The 21,059-nt window shown below is 34.1% G+C and overlaps 1 protein-coding gene and 1 non-coding gene across 2 annotated transcripts in view; one reads left to right on the top strand and one right to left on the bottom strand.

Moving 5' to 3' along the window:
• The window catches only part of LOC149895687 (uncharacterized), a 103,870-nt gene extending 83,229 nt beyond the window's left edge, over window positions 1-20,641 (bottom strand). Inside the window, exon 1 of the mRNA XM_090118654.1 lies at window positions 20,369-20,641. The gene's annotated coding sequence lies outside the window, so the exon portion shown is untranslated. The remainder of the gene's footprint in view (window positions 1-20,368) is intronic.
• Window positions 14,870-14,949, top strand: TRNAL-UAG (transfer RNA leucine (anticodon UAG)). Its single transcript has one exon. It is a non-coding gene; the product is annotated as a tRNA-Leu (tRNA).
• Window positions 20,642-21,059: the final 418 nt, after the last annotated feature.

The raw sequence follows: 21,059 nt of genomic DNA, 5'->3' as shown, positions 1-21,059 counted from the left end.
AAATATCGATGTATATTATCTAGTTAGAAGACTATCTAGAGGAATACATAATAATTTTAACTGTAATGACCTTGTTTAATATTGATTATCATTACTTTTGGATCAACCCATGTATATTAGATTTATTCTTATTGTATAAATTAATCCGATTGTTACTTAGCCATCTTATTTTTTAAGTAAAACAATACACGGCAATGTTTTCTTCTAGCTTCATATCGACACATTTTATTATCAAAGTCAAAATTGCTGCAATTATTGAGAACTAGCTGTCCGCCCCGGCTTCGCCCGTGGTACCTACATGTTTAAACTATCCTATCTCTCAAGTTGGATCGAACTGCACATGGTGTGCGAATTTTATTATAATCGGTTAAGTGGTTTAGGAGTCCATTGAGGACAAACATTGTGACACGAGATTTATATATATTAAGATTTATACGTGGTACATGTTTATGTTTTCTCTACATAAAAACCATCCTCGTACTTCAAGGAATATAATAAAAAAAGAATTATCGAAATCGGTTCAGCCGTTCTCGAGTTATGCGCTTACCAAGACATTTTGCGATTCATTTTTATATATAAGAGAAGATAAGCTACTCATATTTTTCGTGTCTTAAGTATCAGCTATATATAAGCTTGGCTAATATATAGCTGATACTTAAGACACGAAAATATACTCTTTATCTTGATGCAATCATGTCATGTAATTAATTGTCTTTAACCTGTAATAAATACATTTCTTTCGTGTCAAAAAACATTTATTTATTTAATACTTGCGCTATCTAGTAAATCTATAGTCTACGTTAGCAATAGCGAACAAACTAGGAACTGTAACACGATAAGCCTGCGGTCTAGACAACTAGGTTTTCCATTATAAAACACTATTTATCCAGAAAAATAGCTACAAATACAATATGTATCGTTGCATATCTTTTTCCTGACGTAGCTGTTATACCTTTTTTTATGTTATAGGGAGGCAAACGAGCGGACGCACTGCCTGGTGGTAAGCAGGTTGCGTCGCCCATAGACCATAACACAGGTTATGGTTGTTGCCTACCAGAAGGATTAAGGGATTTGGAAGGAATTAGGGAGAAAGGGGCGAGGACGGGAGGGATTAAGGATAGGGGAGGAGAGGATGGGTAGGGGATAGGAAGGGATGTGGGCCTTCATACTTTATGAAAATAAGAATAGTAAAATAGTTTTAAGGTAGGATTTCAAGCGAACGTAAACAGTATAAAAGTTTAAATCTTTCTTGATAATATATACGAGAAAGTTTGTAAAGATGTATGTATTTTTAACCGACTTCAAAAAAAAGGAGGAGGTTATCAATTCGGCCGGTATGTTTTTTTTTTTTATGTATGTACACCGATTACTCCGAGGTTTCTGAACCGATTTACGTGATTCTTTTTTTGTTCGATGCGGGATGGTGTCGAATTGGTCCCATAAAAATTTTATTCGGATAGGCCCAGTAGTTTTTATTTTATAAGCATTTTTGTCTGTATTTGTAAATGTGCAAGTTTGAAGTCAAGTTTGGTTGTTTTTAACGCAGTTTTCACTTGTTGTTACTCTGTCACGCATAATCACTTGACAGTTATAGATACAGATACAGATTATGGCCTGGATTAGAACATAGGCTACTTAAAACCTAGGCGAATGATACCGATTATATAGGTACTGGGTGTTGATAGATTATAATCAAGGTTTGTCTGATAGAGATCGTTACTTTGAGACATGGCCGCCTTTTGCAATTTTTTGACATAAGCATGTACATTGTACAGCATGCTCTGATACTTCTATAATATGTACATTTCTACTCCAAAACTGGGGGACCGATTCTTATGAAATTTTGTTAATGTAGATCTAAGAATCGGCCAATATCTATTTTTCATACCTCTAAGAACCAAGTGATAAGAGTAAGGCAGAACAACATTCGCCGGAACAGCTAGTAATTATATAATTTTCATTCTACGTGTTTGTTTTATTTTACACAGTATGTGGGTACATTGTAAATACTAAGGGCCGATTTTTCAATGCTTGGATAAAACTTATCCGTCCAATAAAGTATAAGAGCGTATACGCATTATGCGGGTAGCCGTCCGGCTGACCGCAATCACAATTATGTACGTAATATTCATTTCTATGCGCACTGCGATGCGGCTACCGCAACCGCACAGTGCGCATAGAAATGAATATTACGTACATAATTGTGCTTGCGGTCAGCCGGACGGCTACCCGCAATGCGGCTACCCGCAGAGTGCGTATACGCTCTTACACGATGATATTAAAATGTCACGTAAACTGTCAAATACGGGCAATTAGAATACGTTTTTAAAATGGTAGTTTTATACATTATTCGACGAATAAGTTTTATCCAAGCATTGAAAAATCGGCCCTTAATTATATAAATAAATGAATTGGCATTGCACGCTCAATCAATCAGTTATCACAATGATTGACGGCACCGACACGTCTGCAAGTGATAAGAGTATGCATTCCTGCCCTGTGGTCGAGTGGTTATGTTTGTAAGTGGGTCGTAGATTTGATGCCCGATATAATATGTATTAGTATAGATTGTGGTTTTATTACAGGTCAACCGGAGCACATCCACTAGTCTTCTTATATATAAAAATGAATCGCAAAATGTGTTGGTAAGCGCATAACTCGAGAACGGCTGAACCGATGTCGATAATTCTTTTTTTATTATATTCCTTGAAGTACGAGGATGGTTCTTATGTAGAGAAAACGTAAACATGTACCACGGGCGAAGCCGGGGCGGACCGCTGGTATGCAATAAAACACACAACACATCCATTGAAAGCGCGAGACGGATTCGAATGCATCTCGAAATAGATAGTTAAACCAAATAAATCAGTACGAATAGGTATAGCGCCTATTTCTAACTGGAACACTATGCGTGTTGGTTACATTACTATTTGTAGGATAATCACATAAACAACACGTTGGTATTGATAGTATATTATTTACTAGCTGTGCCCCGCGGTTTCACCCGCATTACTCCGCTCTTGTTGGTATTTGCGTGATGATATGTAGCCTATAACGTTCCTCAATAGATGGGCTATCTAACACCGAAAGAATATTTCAAATCGGACCAGTAATTCCTGAGATTAGCGCGTTCAAACAAACAAACAAACTGTCCAGCATTATAATAAGGCATGACTTAGTGATAACTGATAATAATACTATTAGAATCATTAAGAATTAAAATCCGAAACAAACGTGTCTAAAAAGTATTATTTCTCGTCTTTTCTGTCTAAAAAGTATTATTTTTTCGTACCCACTATGCCTACACGAATATCAAACAATCAGTGAATAAAGTCCAATTACAACGGATTTTAAATGTGTACCTATTAAAAATTATTTATCGCGACGTTTCGGTATTCAACATAGCACTTTTTTGTTCATGGCAATTGGCAACGAATTTCCTCCACTATCCTAGGACACTATTTACAACAATTCATCACCAACAAACATCCACAATACATCTTTACCAAATGCACACTACACTCGTCACTATAGTCACTATCCCATACACTACACTAGCACTTTGTCACTAAAAGCAGCGTCCTAGTTCCTGAGTGCACCTAGTTCACGAAATCGGTTTTGCACACTACATGCATTGCACGTACTGCTGTTAGCGTGATGATATATTATGTACACCTATAGCCTTCCTCGATAAATGGGCTATCTATAACACAGAAAGAATTTTTCAAATCGGACCAGTAGTTCCTGAGATTAGCGCGTTCAAACAAACTCTGCAGCTTTTTAATATTATATTCTAGTTTAGATTAATTCAAAGATATAATATACATATTACATACCCATCTATATATTACCATCACGCTAAGAACAACAGGAGCGGAGCCATGCGGGTGAAACCGCGGGGCGCAGCTAGTAAAACATATAAACGCATTTCACACAACACAGTGTAGGTATCAAACCAATTAATTTAACTCAATATTAAAACGGAAACGCCACATTATCGCTTCTAAGAAATGTATCTTATGTTATAAATCATGATTTATATTGGCTGCTAGTTGACGCCCGCGGTTTCGTCTGTTATTACTATATTATTATAACAATCACTACATAGTATAAGGGTGTTTCTCTGCTATTTGGAAACTCCTTAGTACAAGACTGTCCTAACCAAAATTTATCAAATGTTGAGAATGTTTGACAATACAAAGCAAGGTAATAATATATCAAAAATATATATTAAAGAAACACACACATTTTTTTCTTTGTTTTTGAGTTATGAGCGGTTTTGTGCAAAATCGTGACAGGGTAATGTTGTGACTAACCAGGGGAATGTTTTTATGAACAAAAACTAATATTTTCGTATGTTTAAATAATCAAATCTTTATTTTTATTAGCACTTACAATGTGTAATTATTACTTAAATAATCAATGAGATCAAAACTAAATTCACTTACAAAATAGAGACATTTTTATAACATTTGTTATAAACTGAACAAAATCAACTTCTTACTTTAACAGTCTTTCTAAAATACTGATTGTTTGACATAAGTCAGCTCTTAGAATGTTAATTAATTAAAATAACAACAAAAATATTACCTCTGTTATCGAATTATCATAATAAACTTTTTATGGCTTACAACTAAGAAACATTTATAAATATACTTTTCAGGTAACTTGAAATAATTATCATTGCTGGCACAGTATATCACTAAAAATCATTTTTATCTTTCAGGAAAACATCTCTTATTTCTCAAAGACATGTACCGATTTTGGAAAACTATAAAATAATCTACTTCCTTTAACAGTCACGTTCGGATCAGGCAACTTTTCCAATATTTGGTCAAAACCGACATCAGACATATCATTCTCATCTATTCTAAATTTGTAGCCCTTGTTATCACAAATTTTCAGAAAAGTCACTGTTAGTTCGCCGTCCTTTTCATCTACTTTATTAACAACCGCAGCATAACGATATTCCCTGTTCCCAACAACAAACTTAACTAAAACGTAATCACCACTGTTATAATAAGTTTGCTGAAGGCCGCTTGTACTAGGCTCCGCAGTATTCTCAAGATCAGTCTTTGTATTTTCAATCGGTCTTAAAAGGACAGTCTCTGTAATGCAGTCATTATTCCGTGAGATTTGAGATAGCGGGATTTCGTCTTCGGAATCGGAGTCTGTGTAGAAATCCTCGACGTGAAGTTTTGCCACTTCGTAGTTCATAACACCTAGGTTAAAATGCTGGCATTCTTCTTCACAAGGGCAGCTTAAGCTCTTCATTATAAGTTTGGCAGTGCCTTGTGGCAATCCCAAAGGACTGCGTGATATCTTCCCCTTAATCTGATGTATTTTAAGGGTGCCACAAAAGCTTTTCAATTTTTTGGCGTCTTTTAGAATATCCATAGTCATTTTTTTAATTGCATTATCGTTAACTGTAAATAGAGTGATTGAAGGACACCTTTGACGCACAGAGTCTATAAAAGATTCCAAACTATCGATATCTCCTCCTGCAGCAACGACAGCATCAGCAGATCTTTTGCACGTGGCTCCAATACCATCTGCGGCACTCTTGCCATGGCCACTCTCAGAAAAATTCCAGGAGAACTTTTCTACATTTGGAACCTCCACATGTAGCCTCGAAGTCAGAATATGGAACATCGTTTTATTTCTATACTGTGTAACGGGTCCGTCGCTCACAAAATGAATGCCGGTAATATGCGATGGTAAAGTTCTAAAAATAGGCTTCAAATGTTCCCAAATAGCAGCAGGTGAGTGTGTAGTATTTTGGGAAACAGTACAATAGGATTTTAAGGCATTTTTAGTGTAAACTACCACAGTATGAAGACTCAGCTGAAGTCTAGAACCTCCAAAATGATAGGCCTGTATCTCCTCACTGTACTTGGTACAGTAATTTTCTGAAAAGTCCATGAGTATAACAACTTCATTATCATTAAGATTCTCTTTTAACTCTTTGATAGCTGTGTATTGATGAAATATGTTTCTTTCGTGGTTATAATACGCATCCAGTTCATCGTGTAGCTCTTTTATTAATTCACGAGGACTAACCGTAATTTTCTTTTTCACATATTTTGTTATAGGTCGTACTTTATTTAACTTTGGATCTTTGTAATCTTGTTTCTCAGCTATCCATTTTTTATACACTATAGGCTTGCTATCATCAAACTCTTGGTAATCAGGATTCTTATTGAAACAACGCTGACATTCCCGAGATAAACATTGCTCATCATAACGATTACAGCAAGTTTTTTCAAGCAATTTATTATGATTGTCGTAGCGCAAAATCTTCCGGCAGTACAAGGCAGACAATTTCATATCAATGTTTGCGTGTCTGATACAAAGGCATGTATCCCGTTCATTTATTTTAGGTGTTACCACCCAGAATGGACGCAAACGACAGAATGTCTGATAACTGATTAGACCCGAGTGACTACTCTTAAATTTCTGGTACAAATTGATCAATGTATCTAGCAAGTATCTCTTTTGCTTTTTGACTCCGTTCCTAGTTACACATTCCCGTTTTCCTGCACCAATTCTGCTATTATCATCATTTTCATAAAATTTTTGTACTATCTTCATATGTTCGGATGCAATAAGTGGTAGTCGAGTCCGTGTTGTGGGTAATAATGATAGATTTTTATTTTTCTGAAGCCTCTTATAGGACACAACACTTTCTTGGTTCCTCCATAACTTATACTTTTCAACCAATTCACCTGATATAACTTTTCCGAAAATATGTTTCTCTTTTTGTGTTTGTAATCCTGCATAGTTTTCTTTTAATTGTTTATTCAATACTTCTCCAAAAAGTGCCTTCTTAACAACGTCTTTGCGAGTTGATGGAGTGTCACACATTCGTGTTAGTTTTGTGTTAGGTGTCTCATCTTTTTTACCGTTTTTATTGAGTTTTTGTTCCAACCGTTGTAATCTCTTCTTATACTTTTCCAATTTCTGTTTGTATTTTTGAATCTTATTGTCTTTGTCTTTCAATATCTTTGCACGTTTCTTTCTAGCCTGTTTCTTTCTTGCCTCAACTAATGCATTTTCTGACGACCTTAATGGCGCTGGACATTCTAATGTTAGGCCAATAGTAGAATCTGGTGTATTTTCCCTGATAAAAGTATTAGTTATTTCTTTCATGGCCCTTTTTTTTTGTCGATATTTAGTACAGCGCTCTTTCCAAGTCTTTTTAGCAGCCTTATGCTCGCGACGACTCATATCCTTAACCAATTTTATGCTCCCTTTTTCCTTCTTCTTTTGGTATTTCAGCCTTTCTTTTTCTTTCATTTCTTCTAGTTTTTGAGGGTCATTTTTAAGTCGTTGATATCTCAATCGTTCAGCTATTCGTTTTTGTTCTAATATTTCTTCTCTTGTTTTGGGTGGCTTCTTTTTGGGTGGCATTTTGAGCTATAACCTACGAAAGAGAACGATAATTATATTATTTATTTATTTATTTATTTGGTACATATTATTAACGCTTAGGAAAATTGTTGCGCTATCCAGCAATGAAGTCTTTACAAAACTTAAAAAAAACATTCCCCTGAGGTAAGGAACACTCCCCTGTGCATATAAATGACAGGGGGATGTTGACCAGGGGAATGTTTTTTTAACTTGAAAACCAAATAACACAAAATCATTAAAACATATCACATTTATAACACAAATGTGCAGACATGATTGCTAGTTAAGTAATTTAAACAAATTATCTTAATTAAAACTCTTAAAATATGAAAACAAATGCTCACCAGTGGAGTGTTCGTACTAACGTCCGCGACGCGTGGTTCACATCCAAACACAGTGGTGCTACTGACAAAATGGCGGCTGTCTATTTACATTGACAACCGAACGAACTTTACACCGTTTGCGTTCCATTTCACAGTTGAAATGTTTTGGACTAATAACCTAAGTGATTTTCGCGCCGTTTTCAAATGTTACCAGGGTAGTGTTTTAAAAATTTGAGGACAAACTTCGTAATTTTTTTTTTCAATAAATTTTTATTATAGACATGTAATTTGTAATTTAAAATATGCCACAGTCTTTTGCAATTACATATTATTATTATTTAGTAACGAATTGACAAGTATTAAATATATATAGGTATCAATACTTCTAATTCTGGAAAAGGGACATACCAGGGGAGTGGTTTTTGAGATGTATAACATTTTTTTTCTCGAAAATTATTATATTAATATACTTAATGAGCAATTGTGAACCAAGATTACCACATTTATGTTCATATTAATGCTAAAAAAATAGAAATAATAGAACTTATTCTAATAAAATTTGCTTGGGACAGTGATTTTCCATTTAGCAGAGAAATGCCCATAAAACAAAGTCGCTTTCCCTGTCCCTATGTCCCTATGTCCCTTTGTACGCTTAAATCTTTGAAACTACGCAACGGATTTTGATGCGGTTTTTTTTAATAGATAGAGTGATTCAAGAGGAAGGTTTATATGTATAATAAGATCCATTAAGTAGTGGAGAAGTACTGTTATTTTTGAGTTTTCTAATGTGATGTCGTAAATAATTACATTTTTTCCGCTTATATTGCAAACGCAGGCTGAACCCTACGAGTTTTATCAAAATAATGTACTAACTATTATACACATTGAAAAGGTCTACAGAAAAGTCCGCGATGGTATATGTCTATCTCTTATGGATAACCCACAATAACTTTTTTTTGTCATTTACTTTTTACGACAAATAATGGCTAATTTTCGAAGCGATTTTAACCAATACAGCATTAATCCTTAACCAATTAAATACCATGGATACATTGTTCATTTAATATAGATCTATATGGCCCTTTAAACCGTATGATTTAAGTGAATATTTTCGAAGATATTACAGATTTAAAAATTGCAGGACGTAGCGTTTGCGGCCGCCCGGCTATGTATTTTATACCCGTGCGATGCCGGAGGCCGGAGCGGGCCGCTATATTTTTATACCTATACAACGTTCACAATTTTTCTGTAGTGTATTTAGTATCAGCATTGCACCCGTGCGAAGCCGGGGCGGGTCGCTAGTCTCTATATAAATAAAATTCTCGTGTCACAATGTTAGTCTGCATACTCCTCCGAAACGGGTGGACCGATTCTCATGAAATTTTCTGTGCATATCGGGTAAGTCTGAGAATCGGCCAACATCTATTTTTCATATGTACCACGGGCGAAGCCGGGGCGGACCGCTAGTATTATATAATATTATAATAATATTAAATCAACATCGTCTTTCGCTTAAGGCGTAATATTTCGTTATAAAATTCATCCGGACTTTAAATTTTAATAGATCAATTTTCATTTTCAAAAAATATCGCTTAGCTAAGTACTTCTACACTGAATTTGGAAAATTGTTTTAAGTTCAAAATTTTATAGTTGCTTGATAGCGATGGCTCATTATCAATAAGACCGAAAATTTTGTATTAGTTTTTTTTTTTGTTGTGTACAATAAATCCATACAAATATTATAAATGCGAAAGTAACTCTGTCTGTCTGTCTGTTACTCAATCACGCCTAAACTACTGAACCAATTTTCATGAAATTTGGTATGGAGATATTTTGATACCCGAGAAAGGACATAGGATACTTTTTATTGCGAAATATGTACCTACCACGGGCGAAGCCGGGGCGGACCGCTAGTTATCAATAAGACCGAAAATTTTGTATTAGTTTTTTTTTGATGTGTACAATAAATAATAAAAAAGTTAACATTACGAACAGACTCTGTAACTATATTACTGAGTAGTGAGTCCAGAGGACTTCATACTTACACCGTACGTCTAAATAATAAAAAGTAAAACAACTAAAACCCAACTACGACAAAAAACGACGCTGAAAAAGTATAAAACAAGATTTTCAGAATTCCACTATGTAGAGATAAATTTTCATGTTTGGAAAGGCGTAGTCACACGTTGTCAAAGTGCTACGGTAGATATATGTAACGTGTGACTACGCCTTTCCAAACATGAAAATTTATCTCTACATAGTTAGTGGAATTCTGAAAATCTTGTTTTATACTTTTTCAGCGTCGTTTTTTGTCGTAGTTGGGTTTTAGTTGTTTTACTTTTTATTATTTGTACTATTTTGGTGTTAAAGTGTATTTTTGGCGCATAATATTGACAAAAGTTAAATTGATGAACCAATAAAGAAGCTATGAACGAAAAGATGTGAATTATATGCAATCAGCCCATGAATACAGGTAAAGTCACAAACAAATGCTAGTAATATATATATATTCAAAATGTGCAAGTAAAAAGCTTTCAAATGATACCAAACACGGCATATTTATCTTAACTTTATTTTTTTACTCTGTATGTTTTGTCCGCTAGAGGGCGCCACATTAGATTTTGTGAAACCCCATATAGCCTATAACCAGCGGACAATTAAGACGCTTCTAATGATATGTCATTTGTCGAATTCTGATAAGTAGTTTAGAAGTTACGAGGGAACAGATGAACATACATACATACATACATACATACATATATACATACATACATACATACATACATAGCCTGTCAAAATCATAACCCTCCTTTTGCTTTGCCGTAGTCGGGTAAAAAATACACACATACATTTAAAATCCCCATACAAACATCCATTGCGCAACAACAAACAACGAACAAAACACTCCACGCAACTTGTATACGATCCATTCATACATTTAAATTTTAAACAAACAGACAAACAACTAGATATTAACTAACTTTTCATTCAACTCACACGGGAATTGTATTGCTAACTTGCTAGTATTATATTTACGTGAATATAATCCTGTATGTTCGTTTGATATACCGAGTATGAACGATCGAATCGATTTTGATGTGATTTTCAGTATTGTGTAGATATTTAACGGTATATTTTCTTTTAACTATGCGGGCGATACCGCTTGCTCCTTGGTAGTATTTACGGGATAATATCTATCCTATGTCTGTTCTCAGATTTCAATCTACATTCGTACCAAATTTTATCCAAATCGGTTAAGTAGTTTAACTACGAAAAAGACACATAAAGACAGAATTACTATCACATTTATAATATAAAGTTCAGAGTTCAATAAAACGCACCAATCAAGAAACACCCCATCAAACGTAGCGGCTAATAGTACACCCCTAAACTCCACAAAAGTATATCGATTGCGCGTCACCCCTCGAAGCATGCGATTACGTCTAGACCCCAGTAATGCCTAGATTTGTACGTATTGACTTTTGACGTACATTTGATGGGCAATCTACACAATGGGCAGCACTGGTCCAACAAATTATCGTCGAAGTTGGCCGCAATTACGGCAATTATGTGCCCTCTACAATCGTGTAGAGGGCACATAATTGCCGTAATTGTGTAAATGTGCCAACGCTGCCCATCGGGGCAGCGTTGGCCCAACAATTGATCGTCGTTGTTGGCCGCCATTCCCGTGATTATGAATTTGTAAAGCATTTAAATGCCACAAAACACGAAACATACAAATTCATCCACAATAACGGCCGAGCACAGATATTTAGGCCCTCTACACTATCGTGATTGCCTCTACTCGTCCAACGCTGCCCATTGTGAAGAGGGCCCATCCCGAGATAAAATATTCGATGTAAAGTCGAAGATAAACCACAGATTACATAGTTACAACGTTTTATCACTTATTAGCTTCAGCTGTATGTTCCTTCTTCTTTTTCCAAGTTAAAAACTTAACTTGAACGAAGACAGAGCGAGTATCGGTAGCAATCTATTTTTTGCTAAAACTTTTCTAAATGAACGAATACGAAGTTAAACACTCCTACAAAGTTAAAGAGAAACTTTAGTTTGTCTGAACAATATTAGAGCGAGGTGTATGTATCTGAGCGAACAACTCAGAAATTCGACGTTAGAAAAAAAATTTCAATTACGAATTTATGAGTAAAACAAAAATCGCTTTAATAACTATACAAAGATTAAATTCAATCTGTCTGTCAATTTAAGTGGATCAAAAATCAAAATCACATAAAAGTTGGTCACAACTCACAAGTCACAACCACACGTGAAGTAACATACAAACATACAGATGAAGCTAATAAAAGCATGCAAATCAATAAATAAATAAAAAGCCCCCGATCAGCTGTTCCCGACACACGCTTCGCGCAGACAGTGTCAACGACCCCACAATGATAACGCGAAGCCCCGGCGAAATTTAATGCACAGCTTCGCGCGACCCCGGCTAGGTGCGCTGGATGCGACAATAGCACTACACTACGAGTACCTACTACATAGTTACAAACAGTATTAATATATAAATAACTATGTTTTTAGTAGACTGTCGATGTATTTATCTTTCGTATTGTTAGGTGTGTAAATTTTAAGTAACTACTTACTAACAAAATTGATATTATATATGATAAACGAGATTTCGAATAAATGGCTTATTTATTTATTATTATTTATTATTGTCAGGTGTATATTATGTAGTATGTATCTAAGGTATCATTGTATACTTGTATTTTAAAAGTCGATGAGTGAATGTTTGTCAGTAAGTTACGGCAAAATGGCTAACCGAAACTCGGTAAATTTTTTCATGAGAATTTTGCAGATTTGAGATAACTTAGATCGATCGAAACACTTGCTAATCATTGCTATCCTAATCCTACTTTTTATAGGATCTTTAATACAAATGTTTGTTACTCCATCACTAGAGAACGGCTAAATGGCATTAGACACAGAGATTATTATCAAAAAGTAATCTCGAATCACATGCCCGGATACTACAGAATTTTTTCTATTTTTATCCTTCTATCTCTGCATAAACAATCTCCCTAGAATCGAATCTTCCTCTCCATCATACGCACACCAACCACACATTACCAAAATTCCTTACAATCACGCAATCAGACACATGCGATAACGCACTTACATCTGGCCACAACGTGGGCTCAAAGTACGTAAATATGTACGGAGCTAAATATGATAGTTACGAAATTAAGATGGTACCTACATTATCTCTATTCTCTAGCACAAATATATTTTTTGAAGTGAAAACTTCTTTAGCGGCGTTGGGTATAAAATCTTAAACTCGCGTCAGGACACGTGGCCTGATCAAAAAAGCGTAAGACGGATGTTTTTTTTTTTAGCCCTTATATTCCATGCGTAAGACGGATACCATTCCAAAATATCAAACATGCTGAACGTTAATAATCAAGTTTTCACCAACCCGTCTTTTTTTTTCATCCGACTTAAAAAAAAGTGGAGCTAATTTCTCAATTCGACTAGTTTTTTTTGGGCTTTGTTATCTACGAATTTAGAACTTCTATTTTGATGATTTTGTTATTTGGAAGCTATAGTGCCTTCAGTTTGGTACCATAGGCCATAACCCATAAGTTTCCGTTTTATTAAAAAAATACAAAAAATTCAGAGATATTCTTTACCTTACTAATGGAAGTTTTATGTGAATCAGAATGAAGATTAACATAAAATATCTATTTAACGGGTACATAAATCTTATCAATAGGTATGCCACATTTCTCCATTTCTTTTAAGATATACGAAACCATTTTTACGTGTTTCACTTTCACGATCACGCATAGTATCCAAAACATAACCTACCTTAATTTTAAAGTTCATTATAAGGAAAAATATGTACAAAAAATATTATACACATCTACATTTAATTCAAATCATCACTTTCTTTTTATATTATTAACTAGCGGTCCGCTCCGGCTTCGTCCGTGGAACATGTTTACATTTTCTCTCCATAACAACCATCCTCAAGGAATATTATAAGAAAAGATTCAACGAAATCGGTTAACCCGTTCTCGAGTTATGCGCTTTCCAACACATTTTGCAATTAATTTTTAAAGTGAAACTTTTATTACATCGTCTCAAATTTTTTGGTCTGTGTAGCGCATGTCGCGTGTATCGCGCCTGCCGAGTAGGTATACCTACTCGGCACGCGACATGCGCTACACAAAGCAGTGTTCGGAACCGTTCGAATAGTTTCACTTTTACCGTGGTTTCATAAAACCACACAACATTTTTTATTATATTATGTTAGATTATTTATCAGTATATGCCACATCCAGTAAAACATCCCTCCATGTAACAACACTTGACTGAAAAGTGAGGTCCCACGTAGAATATTCATGACTTATTAAAACATTTTTACACTGCATTCATTAAAACTATAACAACATTTTTTTACATATTTTACTTGATGTAAAGTCATAGTAAAGAAATATGCAGATGGAAATTACGATATTGAATTTTTATAATCGAGATTTTGATAAAATTGAATTTGACTGTTAGTTACATATGCACATTATAGTTTGTATTAATATTTGGGTTCTTCTCAGTATATGTACATTTAATAACTCAGGCCCCGGAATCACAGACACAATAGAAAATCTATTGTGTCGTGGACCGATCGGGCCGTTCGGGGCTCAATGGGTTAAAATGTAAGTACCTACTTACACGTTTAAAACTATTTTAACATTTCTCAATTGAGTCTTACCTTACCTATCATTAACTATGTCGTATATAAAGTCACGTACTTATCTTGTAAATTAAATAGAGTACAATTTTAAAAATAACATATTTCCTTGCAGCTATTAGATTTTCCATTTCCCACATAAAATGTATTTGAAAATTAATCATCTTTCTTTTCCTTCTACTAAAAAAGTACGATATATATCGTTTAAACATATTATATTAATTGTTTAATTAATTGCCACAAAATAACGAGTAAAACCAGAGAACACCATTAGATAGAAAATTCTTGCGAATAATATTAAACTTATAAATAATCAATTACAGCGAATCAAACATACAATTAGATTGCAAAAAATATTCATATCAAATGGCATGCTAACATTATGATACGATATTTCGCAGCATCTAATACAGGCAGCGTGGCCGAGCGGTCTAAGGCGCTGGTTTTAGGCACCAGTCCGAAAGGGCGTGGGTTCGAATCCCACCGCTGTCAAATACATTTTATATTTTCGTTTTATTTTTTTTGTTGAAATTAAATTATTGTAAGTGTAATATTTTAAGTAAGATTTAACTTAAATTCATACTTATCAAATTTCCATTGTTTTAGTTTATTTATAAATGTTAACAGCTATCGTGTGCGGTGTGACTTTTATTAGATAAAAACAGTTGATTACACTGAAGATACTAAAAAATTGAAAGACTAGTCGCTCAAATCTTAAACTTATACAATAATATAGTTACTGAAAGATTACTAAGTAAACAATATGTACAATAAAATACTTAACAATACCCAAAAAATCTAGTAAAACCGCACCACAGTACCATGCACGCAAGTCAACATTTTTCACAGAAGCCAGATGAATCACATACAGTAATTCATTTAGCAATTATTACCAACATCTGCTTCCATACTTGATTACGATAAGGGGTCATTGACTTATACAGCCTCCATATCTTGGTATCTTTTATCAAAATGTACGCTACAACGTGACATTCCTAATTTCACAATGCAGTTTCTAATAAAAATGGATCTCACGAAATTTCGGCCATGGTTGTTTTATCTCGATTGGGACTAGCCTTCTATAAGAAACTATCTATACTAATAATAATATTATAAAGAGAAAAGGTTTGTAATTATGTAAGTATGGTTTTCACGCATAAACTACTGGACCGATTTCAAAAATTCTTTCACCATTAGAAAGCTGCATCTTCACTGAGCAACATAAGCTATAGTTATTGCATTTTCAAAAAAATTAGAGATCCTTACCAAAAATGCAATAATGTAACCCAAGGTGTAAAAAATTCCTTAATAAAAATTCTGTCATCGCGAGCGCTGCGGAATCTATTCCTTGAAGTACGAGGATGGAAAAAAAACGTAATCATGTAGGTACCACGGGCAAAGCTGGGGCGGACCGCTAGTACTTAATATTTTTAAGCTGAAGAATTTGTTTGTATGGTTGAACACGCGAATCTAAGGTACTACGGTCCGGTTTGAAAAATTATTTCAGTGTTAGATATTTATCAAACAATTGACCTACTTTTAAAACAACTTTAACACTAAATTAATTCTACATTTATTTTACACTACCAAGTTATTAGTTACTATTATAAAGGCGAAAGTTTGTATGGATGTATGGATGTATGGATGTTTGTTACTCTTTCACGTAAAAACTACTGAACCGATTACAATGAAATTTAGCACACATATATAGGGTAACTTGGATTAACACATAGGATAGGTTTTATCCCGGAAATCCCACGGGAACGGGAACTATGCGGGTTTTCCTTTGAAAACGCGAGCGAAGCCGCGGGCGGAAATCTAGTTAGTTAATAAATAACCTACAAAATAAGAAAAATTCCAAGCATTTTTCTTCCAAATCTACACCACAAGATCCCTTTATAATGATGTCACATCTTCAGCACTTAACACCATTAAAAAATTAAAAATAATAAAGTCATGACGCAAATTACCCATGCGTTGTTGAACCATAGTATAAATATACAAGTATGTTATCTTCGAAGGTACATCGCGGCCGCGTTGTACGTTTAGCGCTTGGCCACGCCCCCCGTTCATAATTCATAATTCTTTATTTACGTTCATGTACGTACGCATTTTTTTTTTTTGTGGTGTTTCTCAATGTTAGCCAGAAGGCCTTCTACATTTGAACCCTGGTAGCGAGTAGCGACATGCGCAAGGGCGTCCCCCCTTGACGGGGATCTCGAACCTCGGCTTGGGCTGTCGCTTGAGTGGAGGAGGCCGGAAGCAGCAGGTACGCAAGCTTAACGCACGCACACAACGCCACTCGGTTCCTACTCATGGACCGGTCCAGTGATACACTTATTTAAAATATGTATCAATGCGCTTGTCCTGCGCCTCGCGAATTTAGGTACCGTGCGCTCCTAAACGCTGGGAGTCAACCTACTTCTCTCTTTATACTATGGTTCAACGGATGTCGGGAATCATAAAAGTAATTAAATAATTCGAATGGACATACCTCGAGACACAGTGAGTTAAATAAAACATTATAATGAGACATCTGTTTCAATGTGAACTAAATATTTTTGTTTGTTTGGTCATTAACGCCTGCATAACGGCTATGTTAGTTAATGAAAGATTAGAAGAAAATAAGGTATCTTAAAAAAAATAATGGAAATACGAATGCATAGACAAGTCTTACTGTAAATTTCTAACACACAAAATTATAGTGTAATAAATAATTGTGTAGTAATTATAGAGGTTAGATATTCTTAATATAATATATAAATCTCGTGTCACAATGTTTGTCCTCAATGGACTCCTAAACCACTTAACCGATTATAATAAAATTCGCACACCATGTGCAGTTCGATCCAACTTGAGAGATAGGATAGTTTAAACATGTAGGTACCACGGGCGGATCACTAGTATTATGTATATATAGTTAGAAGGTGATTGATATAGGGGGTGGAAATTATTGATATAATGGAGGAAAAGATCACGTAATAACGTTACGCACGCGATTAAGCCGTTATAAAAGGTTGTTCGTTTAAAAAGTTACATCGTCCTAAAATCCTTCTTATTTTATAAATGGGACAGTAAGTGACACTTAATAAGTCTCATACGCGAAAACAACTACACGAATTTTGATGATAGTAGTAGTGCGCTTGCTTATATACCAGAATAAGAGAGACCTACACAATAGAAATACTCGCTATTGCCTATTTCATCTACGGGTGTAACTGAAAGACACAGCTAGTACAAAAAGAATCTATACTAATATTACTAATATTACAATTTATAAAGCTGAAGAGTTTGTTTTGTTTTAACGCGCTAATATCAGGAAGTACTGATCCGATTTGAAAAATTGCTTAAGTGTTACATAGCCCATTTATCGAGGAAGGCTTATAGGCTATAATATATAATCACGCTAAGACCAACAGGAGCGGAGCCACGCGGGTGAAACCGCGAAGCGCAGCTAGTAACTAATAAGTATTTTCCCTTATTATTCAGCCACTCATTGTTATACTTAGGTTTATATTAATTAAACATCTACTTAATCAGAGAACAATAGCTGATAATGTTTAATTGGACGCTATCTAATATTGACAGAGATAAGCCATGTTTTGATATTAGATACCTTATCAGCACAAATTCTACTGTGATTTATCATCTTACACACTTAACATCTATCTATACATATACATAAAATGAATCACCAAATATGTTGCTAAGCTTAAAACTCAATGGCTCGACCAATTTGGGTAATTTTTTTTACGTTTTTGTATTGTTAATGCACGAGGAAGGTTCTTATAGAGGGAAATGTAAAGGGCAATAGGGCAGAACAATGTGTGCTGGGGCAGTTAGTGAATTATAAAGATTTCTCGTTGGAACCGCTCGATAAATAATGATCTAATATATTTTGTAGATATTTATAAGTTCTGGACTAGTTTACTTTCTATAGTGATTTGAAGAAATAATTATAAGGTGACATCCTTATTCAAGTAACATTAAAACTATGCAAACTATGCATGGATGTATCTCATAATGTCAAAATTAATAAAACTTTAAATTTTATTCAAAATAATAATAACTCCTAATTATAAAAAAATAAAAAAATTATAAGTAACCAAGTATTATATTTCAGATATGAAGGCATGCTTAACTAATTATAAAACCAATTCACATTCATTTCATTTATGAAATGTGAAAATATTACATTTAAAACATCCATTTCAACATGCCCTATTTATATTGAATTCACATAAATTCCAAAGCCTAGTCAACCATACCAACTTCAATTAGAACCAAGTACTTATTAAATAAAACTAATAAAACGCTAGTTATTTGAATCGTATACATTTTAATGATATCTCGACTAGTGTCGCAGGTCAATGTCAGATGTATTTTTATAGTAGACTTTGTGCCAACTATTTTCTAAAGTGCATCGTTTCTTTGTCTATTGTTCTGGTGAGGCGCCTTCGCCAGCGAGCGCGAGTGTATGATGTTTGTATTAAAACACCAGCTGTGCCTCGCGGTTTTACCCGCGTGGCTCTGCTCCTGTTGGTCTGAGCGTGATGATATATAGCCTATAGCCTTCCTCGATAAATGGGCTATCTAACACCGAAAGAATTTTTCAAATCGGACCAGTAGTTCCTGATATTAGCGCGTTCAAACAAATTCTTCAGCTTTATAATATTAGTAGATAAACAAAAAGGTATATTATGTAGTTATGATAATAAGAATAAATTAATTATATTGCAAATAATCCAAGATGTTATTGTTTCAACATGTTTGTAATTAGTTTAATTGCTTATATGTATTAAGATAAAAATAACATAAATGCTGCAGATTAAAATAAACAATGGTTTTGTTTATTATGCATTTTCCACATAATCTTTTTAAAATGGTTTAAAAAGATTATGTTATGTATTATGTTTTATCATAATCTTTTTATAAATAATCACGCTAAGACCAACAGGAGCGGAGAAATGCAGGTAAAACCGCCTTCCTTGATAAATGGGCTATCTAAAAAAAATTTCAAATCGGTCCAGTAGTTCCTGAGATTAGCGCATTCAAACAAACTCTTCAGCTTTATAATAATAGTATAGATTAACACCCAGATGATGAATTAAGTAAGAAGAGATAGATAATTAGATAGATAGGATAAATGGATATTTATTTAATTAACCCATTGACCACCGAGCGCCCCGATCGGGGCGCGACACAATAGATTATCTATTGTGTCTGTGATTCCGGGGACTGATGGATTAAATAATATTATCTTATGATATCAGATCAGCACTATTATGTAGTTAAATATTTATATAATCAAAACTAGCTAGATTATGATTAAAAGCTGAACTTAAATTGAATAAGAATAAACCCAATTAAATTGTGTATGAATTTGTATTGGCAATTTTGTTTTGTGTTTTAATAATAAAGACATTGTAGGTATGTACCTACTTTAAAAAATACCAAAAATAAATATCATTTTAAGTTTTATTTTTTTAATTGTTTTTTATTAGTTAGTAGTTTACAGAACATTATTTTTTTATAACTTAAGATTTCATTCTTAGGTAGGTAAGTATACATATTCGTAACAATATGCAATATTTTTATAGTAGGTAAATCGTAATTATTCCTGACCATTCATTCAACCATACACTTGCTAAAAGAAAAGTTACGTATCAAATATTATTTTTTATTTTTTATTTTTCTTGCCCTATTTTTTTACATTTGCAAAGACCACAGGACCGATGCGATCTAATGCCATTCTGATGGTTTGCATAAATAATAAAAACAATAAAAAGGGATACGCTAGATGTGACTCATGCTGCGATTTTAAACGTAATATTGCAGTTATATGCACTACCCTACATACAAGTGCATGTCAATATAGCTAATTATATCGATGTACGAACTAAATACTTACGGAATTTAATACAAGTAAACTTAGAAAGCACAGAACAAAAAAGTTCTCCACAAAAGAACATAAGCACTCCACTAAGTCACATATTACACCCACGATTATAGCATTTCACGTCCATTTTGTAAGATATTATAATTATTTACAATAAAATCACATATTGCAAATAATATAAGCAATAAATCGGTACACTTGCACTTAAAAGTATAAAACACAACATTGAACGCATTTAATATGAGCACCTTGCATCACTCGCGTCAAGACGTAACTTTTTTTATGCACAAGTGAAGGCTGAATGTATTGAATGAAGATTTGTAGATTTACAGACAACCAATAAAAACAGACAGATCATAGAACGAAGGGAAAAAAGTTTAATTGGTGCTTTCGTAAAGTGTTGCCAATGAATAATTTGGGGCAAACTTTGGGGCAAACGAAATTTTGATTGAAGTTCTTTGCATAGTTTATATTTGCCCAGATGGAATAAATGACAACTATACTAATGGCCTGATATATGATTAAAATAAATTTTCAGTGCACTAAATTATATTTTATAAAACCATTCCATTCACAATACTAGACAATACTTGAAAATATAAGCTGTGACTACTGACGTCACAGAGTGACTGACATTTACGTTGATTGTATCTCGTTATACGGGATTGGTAGAAGTGCTTTTTCTGATGTCGAAGAATAATCA

Source organism: Colias eurytheme, chromosome 30 (assembly GCF_061535395.1).
Source record: "Colias eurytheme isolate Ceu_HAF_F1 chromosome 30, ilColEury1 Martin Lab GWU primary, whole genome shotgun sequence".
In the NCBI taxonomy this organism is placed as follows: domain Eukaryota; kingdom Metazoa; phylum Arthropoda; class Insecta; order Lepidoptera; family Pieridae; genus Colias; species Colias eurytheme.
The sequence above is the reverse complement of the archived record's forward strand: the minus strand, read 5'-3'. Positions and strand labels throughout refer to the sequence as shown.